Below are 10,619 nucleotides of genomic sequence, written 5' to 3'. Positions count from 1 at the left end.
TTGTTGTTGCAGGCCAGGAAATGGAAACCTTACAATTTCAGTTTGGTCCGGCCTTAAGTGGGAGGCCCAATGACTGCATTTGTAATACTGTGAAAGGCCCAATCAAAATTTGGATTTCTTTAGACACCCAAACCGCAGTTAACAATAATATCAAACTACCCTTTAAATTTGCTTTAGTGTATTCATTTTGTTCATTTGAAACCTTAGGGAAACAAAGTTGAAAAATTAAAAAGGAAAAGGAGTGTGACGGTTGAGCCACCCATCCCCCCACCTAGATTTGTAAACAGGTCAGATTTGGATCAGATCATCCTTAATTCATACTCGGATCCATTATTGGAAGTCGCAACACTTGTTTCCACCCACCACATGTTTGGATTTTTAGGAAAATATATCTTCATTTGCATAGGAAATGGCACACTTAACATTTCCATTAGATTTAGTAATAGATTCAGTAATATTATGGCAAACAGTTTGTCTGTAAATTATCAGCAACACTTGCTTATGTTTCACTAGTTCGAAGGGTTGTGCTTCCCGACGAGTTGGTTGATCATCACACCCTAACACTTGATCAGGTGCGATAACGGATATCAATTTAAAATCTCATGTAGCAAGCCATTTGAATTTCCAAGCTGTATCATTCCCTTAAAAGTGAACTGCAGATTAAAACTCAAAATGTTATTGTAGTTAAAATAATAATCCCCGAGACACTTCTTCATATGTACTCTATTTACTAGTATCGCAGCTCTGCATAGATAGTACCTCGTTTTGTAGTATGACATTTTAAACGTTTCACCAATCTGTCGTGGTGATTTTGTAGTATCGGTGCAGAAGAAGCAGAATACAGTGACGATCTAAAAGAAAGAGAGAACTAATAGCCCGTGGTTGTCATGATCCTCGCGTTGTTCCGCGAGGTGCATCTGTGAATGATATGTGAACTCTCATGCATCATTCTCTATGTACATCCCTTTTTCGGCACAGCAGTCCTTCCAGTTGCAAATTACAACTGACCAAATCATAGTGAATTTCGAATTCGTTTTCCTTTCTTTTATGCTATAAGATATATTTCATCTAAAAAGAAGAGACAGATCCTTGAGGAATGTGAATCGGTCTTCTATGGTATTTAATAGAAAAAATTTGCATTAATCAAATCCGTCATCTTCGTGTTCATACTTTCACCCTTCGTCCCTGATTACATATGTTTTACATGGTGGAATGGCGCAGTTTTGCCAATGTTGGAAGCTGCAATAGCCCTTGTGGGTGGACCAACTAATGGAAGATTATGCACAGTGTCATATGCTTCCTATCAATCCTGACCTACAATAGCCCGTGCCGCAGCCAAAGATTGAAGTGGAGGCAGCTGCTCTGCACATTTGAAAGTTGACAAACTTTCTGTTGCATTACAGACGTTTTGAATCGTGCAGTGAAGATTCGTTTGTTCTGTGCTGGTCCTAATTTTCCTGACTGCCACCCACATTAAAATATTTCATATGAATAAAGTTAATCTCACTAAACAGGCTCCTATCTTCACTAATGAACTAAATATTAATGGACAAAGACTACATCAAACTAGTGCCATTGGATAAGGTGATCAAGTAGTTGGATGGAACTGAGAGGTTTCTCTATAAAGTAAACCGGGGGTGCAGCGAAGAAAAAAGGTGTGCAAAACTCGCTTTCCTTTTGCACACACTAATTAAGGAGTACTTAAACAACAAGAGACTGCTAGTCAACTGGAAATACATTGATGATTTTGCACTCAAACAATTAAGATTAAAAAGGAAAATCAGTTTAAAATACAAATATTTGTAAGTTCATAAATACTAATTCTGGCATTTGAGATGTAAGTATACGATTAGAAAGACGGAAATCTGGAATTGTGACACAATTATCTTAAAAGACTCGTGAACCTGCTCCAATTAGAATCACTCCAAAATTCCTTCGTTTAATCACTTTATGCTCAAAATAAATTCACATGACACACAACTGAAATATAAAGTAAAGTATCAAAATTTTCGCAAAATAATAATTAACATTAGAAAAAGAATATAGATAAATATCTACTCATCAGGCATATTAACCTAATATAAGCTTAGCCCATCATTTGGACCTAATAGGCAACCGAAGATGCTTATATCTCTTCAACAAATCAGGATTAGAAACCCTTTTAGCAAGAATAACAACTTTAATATTACGTTTCTTGTGCAATGGGTAAATCCCGAAATAAATCCTTAATCCTAACTTAATCCTCAAGTAAGTACAATGATTTTGAGACCACAAAATCTTATTGAGACCTGGATTTTACTAAACATATTGGACCCAGACAAATACCATTCAACCACCTCATTTCCATGACTCCGTCTCTGTTCTTTAAATTTTTAGTTTTTCATTTGAAAATATTTCCATCTGTCTCTAATCAATTGTGATTTTTCATTTTTAAACATCTTGCATAATGGTTGGTCTACAAGGGGAACACACGTTCTTGGAATGAGAAGCTCGTACTCCACCTTATATATATTTCCTCCAAGGTATTCCATTGGAGGTAGAAGTCTTAACATGTGATTTGATCTGTTTGACAATAGATGTATGAATGGTAGACCATGCTGGGGGATTATCTTTAAGACGATCAAATAATGGTTTGCATTGTTGACGAAGATGAGGATAAAAGTCAGAGACATAATTTAAAGAACCAAGAAATCTTTGAAGTTGATTTTTATCAGTAATCTAATCTAGAAATTTATCAGCAAATTGAATGACTATCAATAGGTTGAATGGTAGATTGATGGATATTATATCCTAAAAATCTAATGTTAGTTTGAAACAATTTGATCTTAGATGCAGAGACAACTAATCCATTGGACTTAATTATTCTAGCAAACAAATGCAAATGTTTCCAATGTTCATCTATTGACTTTGAATAAATAAGAACATCATCAATATAAACAATTGAAAAATGGCTATATTGATTAAAAATCTCATTCATAATATTTTGAAATTCACTTGGGGCATTCTTAAGGCCGAAAGGCATTACTTTCCATTCATAATGACCGAAAGGGTTTACAAAAGCTGTTTCGTATTTATCATTTTCATGAATCTGAATTTGCCAAAAGCCTGATTTCATATCAAATTTTGAAAAAATAACTGTTTGAGAAAGTCTCTTTATCAAATCTCTTTTGTTGGGAATTGGATACCGAATACATTCCAAAACTTCATTCAAAGGTTTGTAGTTAATAACTAATCGGGAAGTTCCTCTTTCTAATTTTGCATTCTTCTAAACATAAAATGCAGGGCATGACCATGGAGATTTACTTTTTCTAATGATACCTTTATTAAGAAGCTCTTGGATTTCCTTTTTACAGAATTCCATAACTTCTTGACTTATTTGAATTGGTCTGGCTTTGGTTGGGATTTTGGATTCATTAAACTCCTTGATGTAAGGAAGTTTAAAAATGTGTTGTTTTCGGTGCCAAAAGGCATTGGGAATATTTGAACATATGTCATTAACAAGTTTTATTTGAAAATTATTAATGGCTTCTAACAAAGATTTATTTGTTAGTTGTTCTTTAATTCTTTTATGATTAATTTCTTCCTTTAAGAAATTAATTTGTTGTGTTTTATGATTAATTAGACTGATGGATCGCAAAACGCTATTCTTCTGAAGATGTTTTAATTTTTAGAGATATGTTTCCTTGCAAATCTCAAATGTGACCTTCTGTCCTAAGACTTGGGTGGTAATCCTATTATGATGAACCTTAAAAGGGTATATGAATGCCATAAAAGGGAGACCTAAAATAACTGGATCAGAAATGTTTTTGATTAAAACAAATGAGGTTTTAAAACAAATATCATTTTGGCAAACATGCGCTTTGGGTATTTCAAAATTTAATTGCATTGGTGATTGGCTTGCAACAATAAATATTTCGTTTGACTTATGAAAATACCTAGTAGAAATTAACTCTCCTTGAATACAATTCAAGTCTGTGCTTGAATCTATCAAAATAATAGTTTCAAAATGAAAATCATCAATTATTATTTTGATTTTAGAATACCATTTCTGGATTCTTATATTGTCTAAAAGACCTAGGATTAAATCTTTTTCTTTAGACTGGGAGTTTGAATTATGACTTGAGGAAGAACCATTATGTTCTTCGTCATTGTTATGGACAAGTGTTTGGTTCTGGACTCTACTGAGATGTGTACGAATTTCTAGGTTTTCAGACTTTAAAAACCTAATTTTGTCTTTGATTTTATTAACTTCACGTTAGAGATCCTTGATTGTGATTTCTTTCTTAGTCTTATTAAACATTTCCAAGGTTGTGCTAAGAGAGATTTTTGGAGTTGGTTGAGGTTGGCTAGTGCCAGATTCATCTGAAGAAACTAATTTCTTAAGTTTCTTAAGATAGAAAGATTTAAGTTCAGGGTCATCGACTTTACTTATTAGTTCCATAAGAAGATCTTCTTGTTATTAAAAATGAGATTTTATTACAGTAAGCATCGGTACATCCTAACTTGATGTCGGGAGGTGAAAGATTGGTTGAGGAGCTATTACCAGAAAAGGATAATTTCAAATCATCTTCTCATTGACTATGGTATGTGTCCTTAAGATCTAAGACTTAGATTAACCGAAGTTTCTCTTCCTCAGAAATCTTCAATTGGTTAATAGTTTTCTTGGCACGACATTCATTGGTGTAATGGCCATAATTGCCACACTTGTCGTAATTTCCTTTTTGTTTGGGATTTTTGGAGTGGATTTTTCCAGAGGGTTTCCTCTTCCACTTGTTGGATTTGAGTTTTTCATAAAACTCATTTGTTTCAAAATGTTTATTTTTTTATTTGTATTTGTTGGTCTTGGGGTATTGCCTACCTGAGTACTTATTGGAGTACTTGTGATAGACTTGAGATTTTTTCTTTTTCTTGGAGGGAGCAATAGTAGGTAATCCGTATTGTTCACAGAATGTTCCTAGCTCATACTTGGCTATGGATTTGTCTTTATTAACTTGTTTTGAAATTTTCGTATCTATACACATTTTCAATCCTTTTTTCTGGATAATATTTATTAATTTCTATAAGTAAGGGTATGATATGGTATGATACCTTCTTCATTAACTAAGACATTTCTAATTTTATGTGCAAAAAGATTTGGTAATCCATTTATAAATTTTTCTTTCCAAAATGGTTGATTACTGTTTTCTCTGAGCATAACTCTACACATGAACACATCTTTGTACCACCTAAAGTTGCTTAGAGTAGGACATGTCAGATTGCTGAGTTGATCATGGATCCTAGAAGTGACATTACTAGGTGTTTCTATGAAATGTTCTATGATTGTAAAAAGCAATGTATTAAGTGCATCTGGGATACCATGTCCAATATGTTCATCAGAAATAGGTATTCATTCTTCCTTTTTTTAACAACATTTTTTTATTTCATTTCTGAACTGCTCCATGAGATGTTTCTACCACCAAGAATGAAGCATTCCTGTAAATCCAGTGACCAAAAGGTCGACAACTTGTGATTGGCTGAGATTATGATTGGTAATATAGCTATTAGCAACCATAGAGATATGTTGGAGTTTATTGAGAAGTTCTTGTTCTGACAAACCATCTATATTTCATTCATAGAGTTTGTCAGAAGAGACTGAGAATTGGTTTTGAATGTTTCTTTCCTCAAACTGGATATCCAGAGGTGTTGCCCTGGGATACCAATTTTTGGTAAGAGATGTTGGGTTGACTCGCTTATTGGTAATCCTTTTGAGTTCAAGATTTTGAAAAACTTGTTTAACTTTTCGAATGGAATCTGAATCATTTTCTGACTCAGAGGAAATTGGAGATGTTTCTGATTGAGAATCACTAAGGTGTTTTAAGACATGGACTGTCTTTTCTTGTTTTAATTCTGATAACATTTGGTCAATCTTTTGACTTGTGGAAGTTGTTTTCAAGGCTATTGCCTTTGAAGAGGATTCTGGGAAATTAACCAGGGGTTTTTCCCTGATTATGGATTTTGGTTGGAAAAGTTTATCAATTTTAGTTTCAATTTTATCTAACTATTTTCCAATGGTATGGAGACTCTAGTTAGCAAAATTATTTTGTTCAATGATTGGTTTTACTCCTGCATCTTCCTTGGGAAGCTTAAAAGGAGTAGCTGGGATTTGCGTATTGGCAGTAGTGATTAAAATTGTTTCTTGTGGATGATAACTAGAGGAGACAATGGTTTTGTCTTCTTTAAGCCAATTTTCTTTAGTTATTACTTCTAGTTTCTTTTCAGACTCGTAATACTTTTCAACATAATCGAAGAAAAATACTTCAAATTTGTGGGTTTCCATGAAATTAATCCATTTATTATGAATTTCTAATTTTTCTTCTTGAGTGTATTTATTTCGGAAAATATTCCTTTGTGAAATATTTTCTTCCGCTTCAATGTCTGCACAGAGATGTTTCTTATTCATTTTAAAAGGTTTGTTTAGAACTAAAAGTTGATGGTTAATCTGACCTGCTTCGAAATCATATTCTGTTGGAGAAGTTTGTTCTCCTTGATCTTGGGTATAAGGTTGTTTCTACTGACTTTAGCTTGATGTTAATCAAATCATTGATTCACTCTTGCTGGGTAACAGATGAACTGGTTTCTACTGATTTTAATTTTTTATTAGCTAATGAATTGATTAACTCTTGATCTTGACCCATCCTATCAGTTGGCATGGATCCAGAAAAAGAATTTCTGCTAGGAGCAAATGATCTATGTGACTGGGTAGACTCACATGATTTTCTGGCAGGACGATCAAAATTGATTTTGACAGTTCCATCAAAATATTGTTCAATATTGTCTAGATTGACTAGATTGTTTTGGATAGCTACTGGCTTACTTTTATTAATCAAACACCAATCTAAAGGTAGACTGATATCTGACCACCTAATGGTTCTGGGAACTTTGATGTTTGCATTTTCTTGATTAGTTTAGATTAAGAGTGTATGGTCTCTAGGACTCTTGTTTAAGGCTTGGAAATTCATATTTGTGCCAGCGACTTTATACTAAACTCGATATATTAATGTCAAGGGCTGTATTCCTTCAAGGACTTGGTATCCTGAAGTTTTGATGTTTAAAATGAGTACTTTCAGCATATGAGGATCTGAAAGACTTATGGTAAGGTATGGGAAACAATCAAAATGGATAAGTCCATTATAAATACTGGATTCAATCATTCCAAGTATATTATAACTGTAGTGAATCTAGCATCTCGGGGACATAGCAAAATAAAGGTATTAAGGCCTCTACGTGTTAATTGTTTTACAGCTATTTGAACTAAGTCGATATGGATATAGTTATGACCATCTTTTCTATGTGTTTTAATTTGTTCTGAAGAGAACAATTGGCAAGTTTTGACACACCCCAACCTAGATCGAGGTTTCGAAGTTAAGCGAGTTTGCGTGAGAGCAATCCCATTTTGGGTGACCCATTGGGAAGTTCTCATATGAGTTGCCATAAACAAAATCGTGAAGGCGTTGTCGGGGCCCAAATCGGACAATATCGTACTATGGTGGAGTCAAGTCCGGGATGTAGTGGGGGCCTGGGCGGAATGTGACAAGTTTCATGTTCTTTACTAAGAGCATAAGTTTTTTCAACTGTTTTAACATGGTGTTCACTTCTAAATGAGGCTATTGACCATTTCTTTTTGTAAATATTTTTACTTGAAACTCTGGGGATATTCTAATCTCCAAAGTTTACACTATCATCAGTTTGAAAATCAAGTTTTTGTTCTTCATTAACAATGTCTGGTATCGCACCTAAACTGGATCTAGAACTAGTGTTGGCCATTGAATTAGATCTAAATAATCTACTCATAAAGTTCACAAATCAAGCAATCAAAATATATAAAACTTATTTGATTCACCTTCCTCGCGTATTCGCTAAACTTCTTCTCCGCTCATGTGCTCTGCTCATGCATCTCCCGGGATTTATTGTTTGGACCAAGCCTTACTGTTTGGCTGGGAATTAAACAAATTATGAGGACCAACAAATAAGGTAGACTATAAATTGAAGGACTGAAATATGAACCTGACTTGCATATTAAGAAGATGCTAATACAATTACCACTCACTTAGCTCTGATACCAAATGGGGACGGAAGACTACCGTATATTGACGATGGAAGAAATTATGAGGACATCAATCAAGACTACAGTCATTATGATAAGCTGGCTTGCAGATATCAAACCAAAGGCTATAAACATGAAGAAAGAATTGAACAAAAGATTGATCGGTAATTACCTTGTATTTGAGATACTCAAGGAATTGTCTAGGAGTAAGAGAATTAAAATAAAAAATGGTGAAAACATTTGTCATAATGAAAATAATGAATTTAAATTAGTTATGCAGATATAAATTGGAAAATATTTTTATTTCAAGTTGAAACCAACTTACAAATTTTTGTCTACTGAAAATTGATGAAAGAAGCAATGGAGCTCGCAGGCATCCTTGATGATAAAATGAAAATACAAGTGTTTATAAATTTTGGCCAAGACTACAGTCATTATGATGAGGTGGTGTGCAGATATCAAACCAAAGGCTATAAACATGAAGAAAGAATTGAACAAAAGACTGATCGATAATTACCTTGTATTTGAGATATTCAATGAATTGTCTAGGAGTAAGAGAATCATGAAGAAAGAATTGACACCAAATGGGGACGGAAGACTACCGTCTATTGACGATGGAAGAAATTATGAGGACATCAATCAAGACTACATTCATTATGATAAGGTGATTTGCAGATATCAAACCAAAGGCTATAAACATGAAGAAAGAATTGAACAAAAGAATGATCGGTAATTACCTTGTATTTGAGATACTCAATGAATTGTCTAGGAGTAAGAGAATTAAAATCAGAAATGTTGAAAATATTTGTTATAATGAAAATAATGAATTTAAATTAGTGGTGCAGATATTAATTTGAAAATATTTTTATTTCAAGTTGAAACCAACTTACAAATTTTTGTCTGCTGACAATTGATAAAAAAAAGCAATGGAGCTCGCAGGCATCCTTGATGATAAAATGAAAATACAAGTGTTTATAAATTTTGGCCAAGACTACAATCATTATGATGAGGTGGTGTGCAAATATCAAACCAAGGGCTATAAACATGAAGAAAGAATTGAACAAAAGACTGATCCGTAATTACCTTGTATTTGAGATACTCAATGAATTGTCTAGGAGTAAGAGAATTAAAATCAGAAATGGTGAAAATATTTGTCATAATAAAAATAATGAATTTAAATTAATGGTGCAGATATAAATTTGAAAATATTTTTATTTCAAGTTGAAACCAACTTGCAAATTTTTGTCTACTGACAATTGATGAAAGAAGTAATGGAGCTCGCAGGCATCCTTGATGATAAAATGAAAATACAAGTGTTTATAATTTTGAATGGATATGGGATGGAGCTGAATAGTGGCTTTGGTTCTTGAAAGAATTCGCAGAAGTCTTAAATCACATGTTAAGACTTCTACAGTCAAGAAAAATCCAATGGAATACCTTTTCAGCATCCTTCACCATATTGATAAAAAACAACCCCTATAAAAAAATAGCCAAAACACTTCTACCTCCAAACTTCCATCATCTTCCAACTGAATCTTTCAAAACCCTCAAATATTATCAAGCTATTCTCAATGAAATCGAAAGCATTGCTATCAAACCCATTTTCAGCAACACCCATGAAAACAAAATATTTTACCATTCCTTCCACATTGGAAGATTTCTTTCAGAACAAGAATGGGGAATCCCTCTCTATCAAACCAAACCACTTCATACACAACATGTCCTTATTCCAAATAACCACTACAATTATTTTGATTACATTCAAGTCTGGACCAACATTTTCCTTCATCAAACAATAGACTTTAGTCATTCATGTTTCATAACATTTGATAAAAGTTTCAGGTTAAATTTTCCAGCATGGTTTCTCAAATGGTGGTCTACTCAAGGCCCAACTACCAGTTTACTGCTAGAAGATCTCATGCAAATCCTCTCAAATGGTTTCCAGAAAAAATTTGATCGCAGCTATTTCGATGACAGAATTTCACTTCTAGCGTTGTTCATGGCAAAATACAAGGTCCCTTGGATCATGAAATGGAATTACGAAATTGAAACAGGTGAAGTTTACTATTCCAGATGGGTCAAATGGTGGGATAAATTCGACTACCAAAAAATCATCAACTTGGTTTCATCATAATTTCCCATTGTTCCTATCCCAATGGTGTCTCCACCAACAACAAAGGCATTGCTGAAAATTCCTGAACAAACGCAATCCTTATCAGACATTAGTCATTCATCCTCCCTCAAAAGAAAGACTAAATCATCCAGATCATCCAAATCAACAAGTTCGAAGAAAAAAGAGAAATCCTCACAGCTTAAAGAATTAGCAGACAAGCTTATGGCAGAAGCAACCTTGTTGCACAATTAAGAAAAAGAAACAAGTTCTGACTCATCAGACGCTTCGTCTCAACCAGTCAAGTGGGCCGATTACCAAGATTCTCAAGACCCATTTGAAATTTGAATTTCAAAATGTAATCATTTGTAATCATTTAAAAATTTTGCCCATGTAAATCGCACAGTAGCAGCATGTGATTTTATC

This window comes from Pyrus communis, chromosome 17, assembly GCF_041283825.1.
Source record: "Pyrus communis isolate YQ-2024b chromosome 17, ASM4128382v1, whole genome shotgun sequence".
Classification (NCBI taxonomy): Eukaryota; Viridiplantae; Streptophyta; class Magnoliopsida; order Rosales; family Rosaceae; genus Pyrus; species Pyrus communis.
This window is presented reverse-complemented; position numbering follows the sequence as displayed.